Source organism: Anastrepha ludens, chromosome X (assembly GCF_028408465.1).
Source record: "Anastrepha ludens isolate Willacy chromosome X, idAnaLude1.1, whole genome shotgun sequence".
NCBI classification, from domain to species: domain Eukaryota; kingdom Metazoa; phylum Arthropoda; class Insecta; order Diptera; family Tephritidae; genus Anastrepha; species Anastrepha ludens.
Window position 1 is genome coordinate 18,470,287 of NC_071503.1, and position 17,446 is coordinate 18,487,732.

Consider the following 17,446-nt stretch of genomic DNA (forward strand, 5'->3'; position numbering starts at 1 on the left):
TACACATGCCACAGCACATCACATTCTTACAAGAAATCAAATACACATACGCACTAGTGAACGAGCTGCTTCCTAACAAGTGCAAAAACAATTCTGCTCTATGTATGTATATATACCCACTTTATGTCCTAGCATATATACATACATATACGAGTATACCTACTTGCCTTCTAAACTTCCTACAAAATAATTGTATTCATATGTTACTACATCCATGCACGTTCATACATTCATGCATATACATATGCGCGAGCACAGCGCTCCCTTCTTGCTCCCGTGTACTTTTGTCTTTCACCAGCCGATATTCCTAATATTATATGTACTTACAAAAACACAATACTTTTATAGACGCAAAAGCAACAGCAAGCGCAACGCGATGGCCGCTTTGCCACCACACATTCTAAAATGTTCTAGAACACAACAAAAACACATACCTCACATGCGCATGTCGCCCAAAGCTAAAATCTAAGCCTAGCGACTACAAAAACAAAATACATTCGTAGACGCAGTCGCAGCGGCCATGATTCTATTGGCCTCTGGAGACGATACAGCATGCTTGACTGAGCTTTGTGTGTGTTAGTGCAGTCGGGTGTCGTCGTGTCACACATACTTGTTGTCGGCTTTTGAATGATGAAAATCAAAAATTTTAGATATTAGCGTCAATCAGCCGACACGCACACATATAAAGTTCTTGTCAAACAATGCTTGACCGTCGCCAGAGGCCATATCAGCGACGGCGCTGAACAATTTAGAACAAAAACAAAAAGTTCATTCATAAGTTCGAGCTCATATTTCAATTTCATTCATAAAACGAGCCGCCCATATGCCAATTTTCGCGACCATTCGAAAATAGTCAATATTGGAATATTTCGCGTGGAATTATTTGCCAATACTTGATAAATCTTAAATTTTTGTCATGTCGAGTGGCCGCGGCTCCGTATGTATGTATGCACCCTTATATGTATGTAAATATGTCTTCTAACTGTGCGACAGTCGCGAGTTAATGCGACTTCCAGCGAATCACACATTGCTGTCCGCAAAGCCGCATATATGTACCTTATGATCAGAAAGTAGCGGGAATGTTTAAATTAAACAAAACAGAGTTAAATTTAAGGCAAATTTATATTATCTCCTTCATAATATGACCCGTCTGAAGCAACACACATGTGCCAACGTTTAACCCAGTCCTCCAAACACCCCCGGCAGGCCGATTTGTATTCTCTTTGATCAGTGCGATGGCGCGTTATCATCATGCAAAATCCAAGAATTGTTTGCTCACATTTCCGGCGGTTTGCAACACACAGCATCTCTCTAAGGTTTCAAAACGGATAAATAATATTCTCTATTGACTGTCTGGCCCGATGGAAGGTACTCATGGTGGACTATGCCTTGGCAATCGAAGGAAACAGTCAACATCACCTTCCCGGTTCTTTTTGCTCATAGGGTATACATATCCCATCTTTTCACTGACGGACAAGAAGACGGTCGCAGTTGTTGTTTTTTATATGCATACATTTTGCGTTCGTTGAAGGATTGTATATATTTGTATACATATGCGTGTATGCGCGTTTGGCTTTCTGGATGCATCCATGGATATTAGAATATTTTCTCATCAATATGTGTATGTAAGTAGTTCAGATTTGACTGAAGAGATTAAATATAGGAATGCATATTCATATGATTGCCTTTATGGCTGTTTCACATATAAATTAATTCAAATGAAGTATGAATAATGTTATATAGAAAATAAATTTCTAAATAACAGGTATTAGAAAAACCTGAATACACTATTTTAAATCAATTCTAATTAAACCAAATACAAAAAATTAAATAAAAATATCGAACAAAGAAAAGTGTGTATAGGACTTGAACCTGAAGTCAAACATGAGACTATGTACCGCATACACAACACGGTTTTCACGATTGCGCTAAACTATAATTACTAATGAAGTTTTCTAAATCACGCATTTATTCGATTCGCAGTTTTATATGCACATATTCTGCGTTAGTTGAAAGTTTGTATGCGTAATTATATGCATATGTATGTGTGTTTGCGCGTTTGGCTTTCTGGACGGATATTAGAATGATATTTTCTCATCAATATAATTTGGATTTGATGAAATAGATTATAGACATATGTACATATTTTCTGTTTTGATTGATTTATATAAAAATCAGGTCATATCCAGTATGAACTATTTTATACCGAAAAGAAATTTCCATTTATAAAATACAAAAAAAACAGTATTTTAAAGAAATTTTAATTAAAATAAACTCAAAAATTTTACCAAACTTTCCTGGTTTGAATTGTAAAAGAAAAAATGTGCAAGAAAAAAAATATGACTTCAGGACTTGAACCTGAATTAAATACGTGCCAAAAAACAAAACGAATAATTCTGCCGACTTTAGCTTCTGCACCACAAATTAACTGTCGCGCGGCCTTCTTAATCGCAAATTTATTCGCTTCGATTTCCTTAGTAGTGTGCCGAAAAATCTTATGAACTTCCTCAGTAGTTTGGTAAACGCAGAAAATATCTGAATTCCTGTCCTAGCGTGGTAAGTAAATATAGAAACCCTCCACTCGCGTGGTAAATATCTGCAATTCCCCACTCGTGAGCAAAGTTGAATTTGAAATTACCTTAGTTTGAATCTACAAATTAGTACTCGAAAAAAGCTCATTTAACATTTGCTCCTTCTCATTGCATTAACATTCTCTGGTGGTAGGCAGTTGAATTAAGTTTCTCTATTTTTAGCAATTCACATAGCTCTGTTAGTATTGAATTTTTGTATTCTGTACCCATGTCCGAAATGAACGTTTTCATTGGACCGTAGGTAAGAATAAACTTTTCAAATATTGCTTTCGCAACTGTCTTGGCATTTTTGTCTTGGATGGGTATCGTGACTAAATATTTTGTCATGTCGCATATTATTGTGACTGCATAAGTATTGCCATTAATTGTTGTAGGTAGTGGGCCTATTGTGTCTACAAAAACTGTATCAAATGTACCTGTAGGTGTTGGTGTTATAGTCATTGGGCTTTTTAAATGCTTTGTTATTTTGGTTTTTGGCATTTTTCGCAAGTTTTTACGTACTTAGCAACATCTTTTGACATTTTATTCCAGAAGTAATGTCTTTTAATTTTCATAAGTGTTCTGAAAATTCCGCAATGACCGCCTTCTATAGGGTCATCGGGGTATCTTTTTAGAATGTCCATTACAGTTTTAGCATCATTAATGTGGGTCACCTCATTCAGTAACGCTACTTTTACTTTATTTAATATCATATTGCCCTTATTTTTAAAATCATTAATCGAGACAAATTCGAAAATTTTCTCGCTAGGTGCCACTTGTAAATTATTAATGCCATATTTGTCGGCCACTTCGTCGAGCCTAGAGAAGAATTGTCCTAAGTCAATTTTCCCATTAACATATAAGTCATCAATTTTTATATATGCCATTATGGATTTTCCTCGTTTGATGTAACATCGTGTGGGTGTAATCTTTAATGTATTGTATTTCCTGACGTCAGTGTTATTAATTGGGACATATATTTTGGTCTTATCATATGTTTTACTGTGCTGCTGTGTAGTTGGACTGCTGTTATTTTTCGACATTGATCTAGTCACTATTTTGTATATATTTTGATTTTTTTCATTTATTCCTTTTAAGTCATTGATTGTAATGCGAGACAAAGCGTCCGCAACGTGATTATCTTTTCCTCTAAGATATTCTACTACGAAATCATACTCTTCTAAATCAAGTCTCATTCGTGTTAGTTTTCAACTTGGACTCTTGATTGAGAACAGGTAAGACAGGGGTCTGTGATCGGTTCTAACTAAAAACTTTGTACCATAGATATAAGGTCTGAAATGAGTTATTGCCCAGTGTATGGCAGCTAACTCTTGTTCAATTGTCGACTTGTTGCTTTCTCCTTTTGTGAAACTTTTGGAGGCATATGCTACTGGTAAATGTTTTCCTTCATATTCCTGAGTAAGTACTGCACCACACGCGTATTTGCTTGCGTCTGTTGTTAAGCAAAATGGTTTTTTAAAGTCGGGATATTGTAACAATGTAGGACTCATTAATGCCCTTTTGAGGTACACAAATGCATCATTGCATTCTTTTGTCCATTCGAAAGCAACTCCCTTTTTTGATAACCAAGACACCTAACAGTCTTGAATATTCAGCGAAGTTTTTAATAAACCTGCGGTAGTAGTTGCAAAAGGCGACGAACCTTTTTGCACTATCTCCGTCTGTGGGTGTAGGATAATTTTTTATTACCGAGTACTTATTGTCGTCTGGAAGTATCCCCTTGTTTGTACATTTATGCCCGAGGTAGGTTACTTCATGCATAAAAAATGAACATTTTTCAGTGTGTAATTTTAGATTATGTGTTCTACATAAATCGAAAACATTTTTCAAGTTTGAAAGCATATGTTTTTCAGAGCAACCAAGGACTACTAAGTCATCCATATATAAGAAAGCTTGCTCTGGTTTTAAACCACTGAAAGCAATTGTCATCATTCTTTGGAATGAATTAGGTGCTACCTTTAAGCCATATGGTAGTCTAGTAAATCTGTATGAACCGTTGTTGGTTGAAAAAGATGTTAAATTTCTTGAATTTTTATCAAGTTCTATTTGATGAAATCCAGTCATTAGATCGAGACATGAAAAATACTTTGCCCTTCCGAGTTGGTCTAAAATGTCATCTATTCTCGGTAACGGGAATTTATCTGCAATTAATTTTTTGTTGATTTGTCTGTAGTCGATTACTAATCTCCATCTTTTTTCAACTGAGTTCGGTAGAGACTTTTTTGGTACCAATAGTATTGGACTATTGCATTCTGAAAATGATGGTTCGACTATTTTGTCTTCTATAAGTTTGTTTACTTGTCTCTCAATTTCATCCTTATGTGTGTGGGGTATACGGTAGTTCTTTATGTATACCGGCTGTTTGTCTTTAACCATTAACTTTTGCTTATAAAAATTATTTGTTGTTATTGTTTCTGTTTCTAACCCAAATATGTCACTGTATTCGGAACATAGGTTTGTCAATTGTTTTTCATATGTTTTAGGAAACATTTTTCTCAATTTGTTGAGAATATCCGTTTTTCTTTGTGCATTACCTGTGTCATTGTTTATTATGTCGTAATCAGAAACATTTTCAGTTAAAATGTTGCTTTGCTTTAAAGATACTGTAATATAATTTGTATTTAAAATGCGGATATAGGCGTTGTCAGATTTTACCAAGGTATTGGCTATAAATATTCCAGGGTGTGGTTCTTGATTTGGAATCAGTGCTTCATCCAAGGTATTAGGTAAGTTTATTTTTCGTATAACTTCTAACCTTGCGGGAATAGTTATTTCGTCGTTACATGTTGTTGTTATTGGTATTTCTACATATAATTTGTGTTAAATTGTCTGGTCTCAGAATTAGAGCATCGTAATTTTGAGTAAAGTCTAATACACAATTGAATTTTTTCATGAAATCCATGCCTATTATACCATCACATGGGATTGGAAAGTTATCTGGGATAGCGTGAAATTTATGTGATTTTAAAAAGTTCGTAAATTTTAAATCAAAAAATATTGTACCAATAGAACTGATTTTGCCTTGCCCTATACCGCTTAATGCTGTAATGTGTTTTGTGTTTATTTTTTTAAAAGTGGATTTATTGAATTTTAAGAGTGATATATCTGCACCAGTATCTACAAGTAGTGTAATGTTTGTATTTAAATCTGCTATTTTAAGTTGTACAAAAATGCTAAAGTTAAGGTTAAGCGTATGTATCTTAGAGGCGTAGATTAGTTTCCCGAGTTGTTTTCGTCCGATTGGGCAACTCGTACATTGTGTGTCATGTTCCGGTTGAAATTTGGTCTGCCTTGTCGGTAACGATTTCTATTTTGATTATTATTTCCTAAATTATCAAAATTTGAACGATTTTGATTTCTGGGGAAGTTGTTTCTTCTTTGGAACCTTCCATTTCTTGCAAATCGTCCATTGAATGGTCGTTGACCAAAATGTAGTATTGTGTTTTGTTGTCCTGTAGCTTCAGTACAGCTACCAATGAATTTGCTTATCGCATCGTTCATATTTGTAAAATGGCCAGCTTCCATAATTAATTTGACCTTTTCAATGCTGCAGTTTTTGGTCAATGCTTTTACTGCAGTTTGTGTCGAGTATCTGCTTGCAAGTTCTGCCGACAACCCATCTGTGATATAGGCACTTTCTAAGGTTTTTGTAAGAGCTTCTATCTCATTACAATAACTATTAGCTGGTTTGTTGTTCTGTCTGATACTCATTATTTTTGCAGCTAATACGTCTACCGATTCTCCTTTAACCGACCTGTTAAGTTTTGTAATTATTTCAGAAATTGTTGTTTCTGTGTCTATGAGATTTCTGGCGTTCCCTTTTAATTTTGTTTTTATGAGTGAAACAGCAACAGTTTCGTGCTCACCCTTGATCACTTCAACTAATTTTAAGGAATCTAAGAATGACCGTAAATTTTCCGGTTTACCATCGAATTCAGTCACTAGCTTTGCAGCCGTGCTGAGAAACTCCACAACTGTTTGTGTCATTTCGCCTTCTTCTTCTGATTCTATTTCTGAATTAGTAATTGGACAATCTGTTTCTGAGGGAACTGTTTCAAGCTTTGTTACTAGATTAGCTGGTAGGTTTTCAATAATATTTATTGAAATTTTCTCATTAATCGAATGAGATACTCCCTGTTGAATGGTGTATTTGGCTAATACTTTTACTAATTGATCTCGTAGTTGCCAAAATATGTCAAGAGCTTCTTTTTGATGATCCTTTGTAAGTCGCTCGAAATTTATATGAGTTAAATTTCTAATTGATTCTAATGCTAACACTAAATTTTCTAAATGTTTTTTAACTGTTTCCTGCTTTATTTGTATATTTTTATTAATGCATTTAAACGATTTTTTAAAATTTTCTTTTTCTATAAGTAAAGTTTTATGAATTTCGGACCATTAGTTCATTATATTTTGTCTAACTCATTAGATCTACTCATATACCTTTTCTTCAATTTTTTATTATGCATAGCATATAATTTTAAAGCTAATATCAATAAGGTTATTACCGTGATTATAATTAAACAAATTTCGATATTCATTAAATTTAAGCCAGTATCAATGACTACTTCGTTTACTACATTGGCATTGGGTTTATCAACTCACGATAAAGTTTCTCCCATTACTGAAAAATTAGCTATTGGGAACCTTATACCGTAAATGAAATAATTTAGAAATTTTGTGTTTTGTATTTTTTTTTTTTATTTTTTTTTATTTTTTTTTTAACGACAATGTGTGCATAAACATTTAGAAAAATTTTTTTTTGAATTAAATGAAAATTTAAAAAAATTTTTTTTTTTTTTTTGTGCGAGCGGTTAACGCTTGTCAGCCTATACTGTCTGCGTGAAGCACGCACAGTTTTTTGTTTTGTATGTATTTGTATTTTATTTAATCTGCTTACGCTGTTGCAGCAGGAATTCCAACTTTGAAATGCGTTCCCAAATGGAGCAAGCCTGGTTCCAAGGTGGTGGTGGCTGAGTGTTGACTTCTCGTAATAGATATCCAATCTCTCGTTTAATGCGCTGGGTATAGCCACCTCTGCGCTTTGGCTTCTTTACGATTGGGATGACTATTTCGGCTGGTTTCTTTATTAGGTTATTTTTTCTCCTATACTCCTCAATGGAGATAGCTTTCGGCCCTTCTGTGGTCATCTATCTTCTGGTCTATTGGCCAGACCAGGAACTTCTACGCAGCTGGCAGATCTTATCGGCTGATCAATACCAGGACTTTGGAAATTTTTTTTTTCTTTTTAATTTTGAGTGCTGAACAATACATCACCAGTGCAACTGGATTGCACTTTCCGCCACTTGTGCAAAAAAATCTTAGCACCAAGCTGGCAGGATCGCCATGTAATCAAATAATTTATACGAATTCTTTTACATTTCTTTATTTTTACTTCAAGCAGGGCATCTAGCTTGTAAAGCAATTGTTTTATTTCTGATTTCTTACATACTACGTACAAGCGTTTTTATAGGAATTTTAGTCAATGCAAATCAATAATATGATTCTAGCATTCACGCGCCGAACATAAAAGAATTACGTTAGCTATGTTTGCATTTAATTTCAAGTGTAATGAACCTTTTTTAAGAAATATGATATTATTTAAACGGCACAGCAAAGTGAATGCATAAGTGGACAATAAATTATTTTAAAACCAAAACAAAACAATAAATGTTTATGAATATTAATGTTAAGGAATATCCGACTTATAATCATACTACAGTTCAGTGTCAATTTTTGTACATATCTCCAAAGAACTGATGACTTCAAACAGGCATTTATTTCATCAGCAGGAGTTGACCGAGGAATGACAGGCAATGTTTGTCGAAAATCCCCTGACAGTAATATCAAAGCACCACCAAAAAGCTGTTGGTTACCATGTAAATCTTGCATTGTTCGATTAAATGCTTCTAGTAATTTTTTATTCGCCATTGTACACTCATCCCATAAAATAATTGACGTTAATCGCAGAACTTTTGCCATAGCAGAATTTCTTGAAATATTGCAAGTTGGAGTTTCAATCACCTGTACAGTCAATGGTAATTTTAATGCAGAGTGTGCTGTCCGACCACCACCTCAGTAATATAACGAACGTTTTGCCTGTACCACCAGGTGCATCCAAGAAATATAACCCACCTGCATTATTGGAAATGGCTTGCATGATTGTGTCATATACATGTTTTTGCTGAATATTCATTTTGGTTATATTCGATTGCTCAAATAAACGCAAATCATTAGAATTGAATTCCTGCTCACATTGCAATTCACGATCAAACAGATCATGCATGTCACGATTTGGCGCGGTCATTCCCAATTGAACTAATGTTTTATTTGCAATCCGTATACACATATCTTCAATTATTATCAAAGCTTCGTTGTACATTTCCAAAGTTATCAACAAATCAGGATTTCTTGCATGATGACGCATACGAATTAAAATATCTTCTGCAACATTATGTTTATATTTGTTCCATAGTTCAAGTGGATTTGATGGCATACATGTTGATAATATGACGGCAAACAGCATTCGTATTTGTTGAGGATGAGCCGAAATAGATGCATCATGAAGTGTTGAATCCCAATGTGCATCATCCTCCAACAAATGCAAAAGTTGGCATGCTTCGCGGTATGTTTCACACAAATGACCGTTGACTGTTCTCAATTCTTGAAATGATTGTGGGCCATTCACGTTAACTAATAACAATCTCAAATAAAAACACTCAACATTGTTTGGATGTACAGGATGCCCATGAACTGCTGTTCCTTGTTTACGTCTTTGAAATTTTTTCGAAGACACATTCCATGTGTAATACTGAGGCACTTCAGAATATAAAAAAGTTATCGCAAATGTATCAGTTTCGCATAATTTGAAAAAAGCTGTTAACGTAGTTGCTGGTGGTTGCGCTGCTCTTTCCAATAAATTTGCTACATTAAAATAAACACGTTGGCCATTCTCAAGATGTACAGCCAAGTGAACAACCGCAGGATGTCTTTCGTGCATTGGAAACGACGTAATCCTCCAGACAGCTTCATTGCTACTAATATAGCGACCCATTTGATACTGAGTAATTTCATCATTTCTATTATCACCAGCAACATCGAAAATAGCCATATCGCCCCCTTTATTTACATACTTGCAAATATATTTATTGGATTTGACAGAATTACAATATTCCACATTTAAATGAGCGTTGAATATTTTCGATAATAATGGACAATACGGAACCACCCAATGATTATCAACTTGAACTTCCTGGTTATGCATCCTAATGGTTGCCGTTTTGCCATTATCATTAGGTGATCTACGTCGATACAACGGATATCCGTCATTGCCCGTTATTGTGTCTGAAGTAAATTGCCTTGGGTATCGTTTCGAACACTTTTCATCAATCATACATGGTGAATTCACATTTAGTTCACCGCACGGTCCATGTATCATGTTTTTAACGACAGCTTGAAATAACTCAGGATCAGCAGTGTGATTAGGAATTTCGGCTGATATAAGGTTATCGATTTGATCCGGAGTTATTTTATGTACCAGCCAAATTAATATATGTGCGTGCGGCAATCCCCTTTTCTGCCATTCGATGGAGTACATATGGCAACGCACCTCCCCAAATACATATAATTTCACAATTAAATCCATAAGTGCTTCACATTTTTGCCGAAAAACACGCGCAGTAATGTCATGACGATCGGTTGTCGACTGTCCTGCAAATAAATTGTTTTTGATGTCATCCCACTGCGGATTACATGCAAATGTAATGAAAAGATCCGGTCGACCGAATTTTCGTACATAACACATTGCGTCTTGTGCATATTCGTTCATATTCCGTGGGCTACCAATATACGAAGAGGCAATATAGTTAAATGTTCGATGTCATTAATATTAGCATCATTCGCTATCGCATCTTGCAAATGAATATATTGTTCAGATCTTAATTTTGCTTGGCTGAAACGAATAAAATTAAGACGTTCTGTTTCTATTTTGGCATACATATCAACGATGTACTGATGATATAGTTTACGACATCTCAAGATATAATTTTGTTCTTGTGGACGAACCATCAATCGATAAGAATAAAAATGCATGGCACTAACTTTTTTCTGTACATGTAGACCTGAAAATAAGTGGAAAATGTGACTTAAGAAATTTCAACAAATGATGAAATGTCAACACACTGAAAATATTATTTACCTGTTCGTAGATCAATCATTGGTATATTGATATGGTAGCCATCGTCACCTTTCCAATGCAATATTGGGTATTGTAATGCGTCGTAACTACGATGAAGTTCCGAAACACTTTGCAATTGCTCATTTCTACGATGAAGTATAATATCACGCGATTGAAACTGATCACCACGAACTACAATTGCAACCTCATCAATTGTCGGTGCATTGAATCGCCTTTCTTGCTCTCCAAAAGGTGTTCTATCAGCCCTTATTACGATTTAGTGATTATCAGATGGCATACGATCGAGAGCAATTTTGAACAATTGAACTAATGCGATATGCTGATGGAAAAACCTTTGTAGCTCACAAATAATTTCTCGTCTTGTATTCAAAGCAATTGCACAACGTTGATCCAATTCACGATTTTCATCACCAATAAAATAAATTTGCAAAAATTGATAATCAGCATCAGGGTATGGCAATAACGAACAAGCTTGATGATAAATTTGGCCCTGAATCTGCAACATGTATGCAATTTTAGGTATATGTTGCATAATAATTTTTAAAACTATTGAATACTTTTATGATTCAGATTGATTGGGACAATCCTGTTTAAGTATTTACCTTAAACGTCGGCATAAAATTATCTCTAATAATGTTAGTAGCACCAAAAGAAGTCATTTGAAATGCCGAATTGTATTGTTGAATATGACTCAAAAAGTGCTTCGAATTTTCAGAAGCCCCAAAAATTAATGAAGACAATGGTTCGGGTGGAGTTTCTAATGGTGGCAATCTCACTTTGCCATTAGCACAACACATGCCGGGCGTTTCACCTGGGCGTTTCATCACAATGTGGACATATTGCGCCCATTATTCCAATATATCCGTACATACTGTAGTTGATCTGATTGTTGTAATTAAAAGCAGCACGCATAATTTCAGGTACAACAGATCTATTTCGTGCATTACGTTCACGCTGCGATGCATTAGCTTGTGCTCGTTCATCCGGAGTCTGTGATCGCCTTTGTAATGCCGTAGCATTTACATGACGCGTTCGTCGACCTATATTTCCTCGTGTGGGTCGTGGCATTTTTCTTTCAATTAAAAAAGAATAAATTAAATTTAAAAAAATGCCTACATTAATAGTGGTACACCATATGCTTTTTCAAATAAGGAAACACATTTATTCGTGTCATTCACTTCAACAGTTCAAAACTTACCGTTTTTTGCTCGGAAATTCGCTTTGCGCTATATTTCTTCTTTTCACAAATTCACACAAACTTAATAATTATAAAAAAAAACACTATAATAACTAATAATTTTGCACCGCGGTAATTTCGGACACTACTGAACGTATGGGGCCAAAGAAAACGCTCCAGCGATGTTTACACTCCAATGTCATATATTCTACTAATTTGAATTTTCTCAAATTTCAAAGCTCTATATACCTATCTATACAAAATATTCATGTATTTCTCTATGCAAAATAAATGCACCGTAATATAGTTCGATGTCTTTTCAAAGCCTACTTTGTTTGTCGATCTGCCTGCTACATACATACCTACATGTTGATATAAATATAATGCAAGTATGTTTGTAGATGGGAATAATAAGTATGATAGTTAAGACGAAAGTTCATAAGTTTTGAGAGAGAAAGAGCGTAGCTAGGTTAGGGTTAGGTTAAATGGCTGCCCTAGCTAAAGGGTTCACTTGGACAAATGTTAAGAAATTCGTCCGTTGTGGTGCCATACATGGGAGAGGAGAAAGGAGATGGGAAGGAAGAAGGAGCCTTAGGATTAGATACGATGATGACCATACATTTTACGACGGCGCCGACGGGGGCTGATTTGCCTTCGTAGTTAGCCGTAACAAGCTACTAATGAACTTCACCAAACTTATGATACTTACGCCGGCTATATCCGCAAGCGTAGCGAAAAAGAGGGAACCCAGATTTCTAAGTCTTTGCCAGATGAGAGCAGGGCAGCTGAGAAGAAGGTGTTGAGATGATTCCACCTTGTCCTCCAGACAGTTTCTGCAGAACGGACTTGAGGTAATCCCAAGTCTTACGGCGTGAACACCTAACGGACAATGTCCGGTAAGGATGCCCACCAAATTTGAGAGCTGGGGCTTTGTTAGCCTTAGGAGTTCCCTTGAGCGTCCCCGATCTACCCGTGACCAGAAGGATCTCGCGACCTTGCACGTTTGCGCACTAGCCCAGCGCTCGCTGAGTTGACTCCAGGCCCATCTTTCCAGGAGCAGACCATTTCGCGACGAAACCGTCTCCAAAGTTCGCTAAGAGCGTAGTTAAGCAGGTAACAAATCGCTGGTAAATGATTAAACTATTATTGATGTATGTATGTTAATATGAAAACGTATAATCCGCTGGCTAAGTGGGATGAACCTGACCAAACAAATGGGTTTTTGGTGTATTTTTAAAAATAATTTCACCATACATTGAGCGCTTTTCAGCTTTTCAAATAGGTACGCGTTAAATAAAAAAAAATATGTAACATATGTGTGGTGAAATTTTTGAAACGTTTACCATGAAGGAAATAAGTAATGAGGTGTTGGTTTTGATTTGTTTTTAACATGCTGATTCATATTTTTGTCTACGTGCACATATCTCTTCACACAAAATGTAGGCACGAACAAAATCTGCCATTCTCAAATAAAAATACTTTGTGCTTATTCTTACATCGAAATGAGTGGAAGTAGAAAGGTAAGTACAATAAAAAAGTTGTTTGATACATTCCAACGGCCGATTCTCTGTTTCTGATTTTGCAATTGGGAACTCGCCTTCAGGTAAAAAGATTATATTGTTATGTGATTGAATATACCATTTTAACTGGTTGTAGTACATAAGAATGCAATTTCTTAACCTGAAGGCGAGTTCCCAATTGGTCTATATCTGGAGTCCTTAGTTACCCAGCGAAAAGAAAAGTCCTCTTTTCATTAGCATTTATCAGCAACTTACAATGGATACTCATGTGGTTCAAACACATCCTGGGGTTATCCAGGTCCACGTTTTGGTCTATATCTCGAGACCCTAGTTACGGAGGGGCATTAAAAATACTCTATACTATAGCAATCATCAACAGCTCCCATATGCTATCCATATTGTACAAACACATCCTTAAGTTATCGGGGTCCACATTTTGGCCGATATCTCGAGACCCTAGTCACGGAGCGGCATAAAAAATACCTTATACTATAGCAATCATCAGCAGCTTCCATTTGCTACCCATATTGTACAAACACATCCTAGGGTTACCCGGGTTCACGTTTTGGCCTATATCTCGAGACCCTAGTCACGGAACGGTATGAAAAATACTCTTTACTATAGCAATCATCAGCAGCTTCCATTTGCTACCCATATTGTACAAACACATCCTAGGGTAACCCGGGCCCACGTTTTGGTCTATATCTCGAGACCCTAGTCACGGAACGGTATGAAAAATACTCTATACTATAGAAATCATCAACAGTTTCCATTTGCTACCCATATTGTACAAACACATCCTAGTGCTACCCGGGTTCACGTATTGACCTATTTCTCGATACCCTGGTATCCGATTCTTAAAATTTCAAAACACAAACCATCTACTGAATAGTCCACACAAAGCCTAATTTGGTTTGGATAGGTGAGCCCGTTCTTGAGTTATAAAGTCACAACCAAAAATGGGATTCATTTTTATATAATATATAGATATATTATGTATAGTCATAAAAAAATTGATTTAGGATTATGAAGGGTTTTCCAATAAGAGGTGTTATTCCCGTAAAAGATCAACGGCTTCGTTGCTTGTGTGACACGTAGCGCCGTCTTTTTGAAAATAAACGTTGTCCAGATCAATACTAGCCAATTCCGGCCATAAAAAATCGTTAATCATTTCTCGATAGCTCGCAACTGTTGCTCCAACTTCATTTTCGAAAAAGTAAGGTCCAATGACTCCGCCGAACTATATAGTAAACCGCGCCAAACAGTCACACGTTGAGGATAGAGAAGCCACCGAGGTGGAAATGGGAAGATGATTTTGCGATGGAATTCCGGATCATTTTCATGCATTTCATTGACCCAATCAGCAAAGACACGACGTTGTTGATGATCGGCAGGCTTGCGTTCTTGTGTTAACTTTACTTTATAAGCCCTAAGACCCAAATCTTTATGCAAAATATGGTGAAATGACGTTTGTGGAATGCCTAATTCCAAAGAACGATGAGGAATGGACAAACCTGGGTTTTCTTTAACACTTTCGGCTGCAACAGCAATATTTTCGGCTGTTCTTGAGCGACGTGCACGGGTTTTATTCTTCATACCACTAACTTGTCCCAACAGCACGAATTTTTTCATCAATTTCTGTATTGCGGTCTGACAAGGTGCGTTATAGTAAAGAACTTACATCATACATGTATCCGAGAGAAAGAAAAGGGGTCTGAAATAACAAACGCAAGAAATAAACAATAAATAAACCAAAGTGGAAAATCAAAGAGCCACTAAAAATTTTTATACTATCCCTTAAATAAAACGAGGATATTAAAAAAAACTTACGAAATTACAAAAATCTCGGGGTTGATTGTCAAATTTGAGTGAGTTTAATAATGCGTTTAGCACTTAACACACGAGAATATTATCAACCGCACGAGCACTTTGGGAATGAGTCCGACCGAAACGAGTGTACACACACCCGGGATACGTTTGTACCCGGGACCTTATTTTGCGGTTTTTTTAATGCTTATTCAACCGATTTCTATGATTTTTTTTTTTGAAATGTATATTTTAATATATAACAAGTATTTTGTCTTTTGTTTCATTCGAATATTCCTACTGGTTCCAGCGGTATGGGCAAATAAAGTCAGGACATGCAACAGTGGATTTTTGTTTTTGTTGTTGTCCTGATAAATGCAAAACAAAATAATATAATTTATAATAATATATTGTAGAGTAACAACGAATACACATTTTGGTTTTTATTTCATTGAAATATTCTACCTGGTTCAAAAAATATGTGCAAAAAGGTCGCGCAAGGTATGGGTACGTAGGTAGCAAATACACTGGTATAACTGGTTTTTGTATTTTATATGCAGCTGCAAGGGTTGTTTTCACACGAGGTGTTGTTATAAATGCTGCCTGTTGATATTTTCATTATTGTTTTGGTGCTCAAAAGTGTAAGAAGTGAAAATAAATATAACTGAAACTATAAATAACTGGATACGAAATGACTTCAAGAAGAAACGAATATTTATCAAGTGCAGCATATAGAAGGTAAAAAATGTAAAATAAGCAACAATGTAAACATATACTAATTTTTTTTATTATGCAGGCTAACTGAGGAACAGCGAGAATCATATATACAATCTTTATTTGATGAAATTTGGGACGATGACGCTCCCTATGACTTTGACTCAGAAGATGAAGAAGAAATTCAATTCAATGACATTGAAATTGCTGATGACGATGCTGAAGTTTCGCAAAGTGCCGCAGAAGTATTACCTGATTATGCGGACTATGAGGATGATGAAGAAGACGATGAAGAAGAAGAAGTAGAAGAAAATAATGAATTACCTGCTAGTGGCGAAAAATTTGTTGCACGTGATGGTACTGAGTGGATGAAAGAACCAAATGCAAGTCGTCAGATACTCAGACAAAATATTATAAGAGAACGTTCTGGACCAGCTAGATGCACTGAAATGTTGTCAATAGAGCAAACATTCAAATGTTTCATGAACGTTGAAATGGCTGATATAATTATGCGCCACACAAATAAGTTAGCAAAAGAAACTTATAATGCTTACAACAATGCGCATCCAAACACAACTCCTAAGTCATGGACGCCTGTATCAATAACAGAGCTGTATGCATTTTTTGGCATACTTATTATGACTGGTGCGAACCATAGCAATGGAGAACATCTTCGAGATTTATGGAGCGTCAAAAACTATCCTTTATATCGCGCCACAATGGGAATCAACCGTTTCTGTTCGATATTGCGGTTCCTAAGATTTGACGATAAAAACACTCGTGCAACACGCTTACTAACTGATAAAGCAGCACCGATCAGTGAGTTGTGGACGATGATGAACAATAATCTTGCTGCACATTACAAGCCCACCTTGACACCATGAAGGTTTGGTGGATTTGCGGTGCCACAAATGTATATCCACTGCATGGACAAATATATACTGGCCAAGCAGATACTGGTAGGGAAACGAACCAAGACGAACGAGTGGTGAAGGATTTGTCTGCCAAATACCAAGGAAGTGGCCGAAACATTACAATGGACAATTTTTTTACGACCTTGCCAGTTGCAGAACTGCTTCTCACCTGGAAACTCACGATCGTTGGAACTTTGCGCAAAAACAAATCATATATTCCTCAAGAAATGAAGCAGAACAAAAACAGGACAATTGGTTCAACGACATTTGGCTTCAAAAATAATGTGACAATGTGCTCTTATGTTCCCAAAAAAAATAAAGCAGTAATTTTGCTTTCGACCATGCATAATGATGCTGAAATAGCTGACAGTGGGAAACCTGAAATAATTGAATATTATAATCGTACCAAAGGTGGTGTTGATCGAATGGACCAAATGTTTGCGGAATATCCAACACAAAGACAAACAAAACGATGGCCACTAGCGATGTTCTTCAACATGTTGGACATTACAGCTCTTGCAGCCTAC

At 36.0% G+C, this 17,446-nt stretch overlaps 1 pseudogene; it reads right to left on the bottom strand.

Moving 5' to 3' along the window:
- Positions 1–10,980: 10,980 nt before the first annotated feature.
- On the bottom strand, positions 10,981–11,856 carry LOC128869795 (uncharacterized; annotated as a pseudogene).
- Between the last annotated feature and the right edge of the window lie 5,590 nt (positions 11,857–17,446).